The sequence below is a fragment of the Mercenaria mercenaria genome, unplaced genomic scaffold, assembly GCF_021730395.1.
Source record: "Mercenaria mercenaria strain notata unplaced genomic scaffold, MADL_Memer_1 contig_4938, whole genome shotgun sequence".
Classification (NCBI taxonomy): domain Eukaryota; kingdom Metazoa; phylum Mollusca; class Bivalvia; order Venerida; family Veneridae; genus Mercenaria; species Mercenaria mercenaria.
This window is the reverse complement of record NW_026463208.1, coordinates 21,307-23,502: the sequence shown is the minus strand read 5'-3', so window position 1 is coordinate 23,502 and position 2,196 is coordinate 21,307. Positions and strand designations below refer to the sequence as shown.

General features: G+C 37.0%; 1 pseudogene; it reads right to left on the bottom strand.

The window, feature by feature from the left end:
* Nucleotides 1-745: 745 nt before the first annotated feature.
* LOC123558434 (uncharacterized) lies at nt 746-1,967 on the bottom strand (annotated as a pseudogene).
* Between the last annotated feature and the right edge of the window lie 229 nt (nt 1,968-2,196).

The window sequence follows — 2,196 nt, the reverse complement described above, 5'->3', positions numbered from 1 at the left end:
AAGCAATAGCTTTTTCCATTAAGGAGAAAAGTTGACCTAAACACAAATCTGATATTTTCTAAGTGCAAAGGGGGCCATAATTCTTGCCAAAAGCAGGATGGAGTTAAGTTTCTTGCTGTACAGAGTCAGCTTTTGATGGTGAACAAGTGTTGCAAGTTTTAAAGCAATAGCTTAGATAGTTTAGGAGAAAATTTGACCTAAACATAAAATTTAACCAAGAAGTCTGATATTTTTTAAGTCCAAAGGGGCCATAATTCTTGCAAAAAGCAGGACGGAGTTAACTTTCTTGCTGTACAGAGTCAGCTTGGATAGTTTAGGAGAAAAGCTGACTTAAACATAAAACTTAACCTGGCAACGCCAACGCAGATGCCGATCAAATGATGACAATAACTCATCTTCTTGCTTCTGCTTCAGGTTCTTGAAGCATGCCTGATGTGGGATAATGTGAAAATTAAATGCAAACAAATAATTTTCATCATTATTACTCTATTTATAATGTTATTGTCAATTGTGTTGGTGTTATATAAATGCCTGCTGTCAAATAACATTTAACTAATATTTTAACGCAGGAAACACCTGTCCTGTCAGGTTGTACACTGTTTTGGATTACTTATGAAAATAACAATTATTTAACAAAATTTATGAGTGGCAAGATTCATATATATTTGGCCTAATTCAGCAAAATACTACATATATATAAATGAACAATACGTCGCAGAATTAACTTCTATAGATTGCAATGCATCTATAAATCGTCTAAGGCCATTGTTATTTCCGTGAACAGTACCGTGGCTTCCATAGCATTATCAGGTGGAAACTTTAGGTCTTTTTCTGCGATGATGTGTGTTGCTAAAGTATAGATTTCTTCAGAAACACCGTTTCGCTGAGGGGATCGACCATATTGCCTCGAGATGCCTTCAAACCCATGAGGAATAGGGAGCTTGTATTCTCTTCCCCCATATATCATTGGCTGAAAGAAAAGAACGTCAGGTTTTCCAGCTAAACATTCAAGCTGTCTACTAGCTCTCAAGCGATGCTCATTCCACAGTCGACGGACATTAGCTAGCCCTTGATTAATCAGATACATAAAGCAAAAGCGTGCACATTCTATGTGAGCATTATCTGAATTATCGAAAATCCCCAAATCACACATGTCTTTGAAGTGGTTTATCCAGAAATCCCCATTCATTTCTTTTAGAGATCTCCAAAATCTTTCAATTCTAACATTTCTGTTGGAAGAAACATAAACAAAACTAGACTGTCCTTGAAACTGATCTTCATCATCCCATCGCAAAACAAGCTGTATATCTGGCACAATGGAATTTTCAGTCCCACGATCAGCGAACACCCTAACAGGAATGCCGTTTATCTCTCTGATACAGTCAAAATAAGATTTTGCAATGTAGTGGGGATTTTTGTTTGATTCACATGCCACTAGCCACAAGACTCGCCGGGAAAACCCATCCACAGCGCCATGAATTGATATTCCAAAAGGTTTCAGTTTATCCCAACCGTTCAGGTGAATAGCAAAATTTGGACCCTTATTTGTGTAAATTCTTCTCCGTGTCCGTGAGAACGCCTAGCTATCACTCCAACTGGGTCAATAACACCAAGTGCTATTCTAACAAGCTCAAAGGAAGCATTCACATCATGAGTGACTAAAGTCTCTGTCTCATCTGCCTGTATCCTGAATTACGCACAGGACCAGAAAGCTCAAGAAGAATGGCTCTTATGATGTCTTCAAGGCCTGAATAATTACTTCGTCTTCGTCGATTTACTCTTCTAAGAATATAATGTAGCTGACGTTCACTGAGTACTGTATCATGTTGTGTAGCCAAAAATCCTCTAATTTCGTTGATAGTGAAGCCAGAATGATAGTATAGCGCTATAATGTTATTTATTGGTAAGTAGCTACACCTGTATAGCTTGTCATCTAAAAAATATAAATCACTGTTGTTTTTATTCATAATCGATATTTAGTTGTGTCCAGTAAATTATATTTACTTTTAGAAGTACCATTACATTTGAGAATTCTAAGACCAAACATCAGACTGCAGCTTTACAAACAAGACATGTTTGTAAAACACATATGTTCCACAAGCAACGATGGTCTGTTGAAAAGTTGGGATCATTTGCGGGTGATGACCAACCTTTGTATAAAGTTTGGAACATTTTGAGTTGCACTTTATCCTTTGA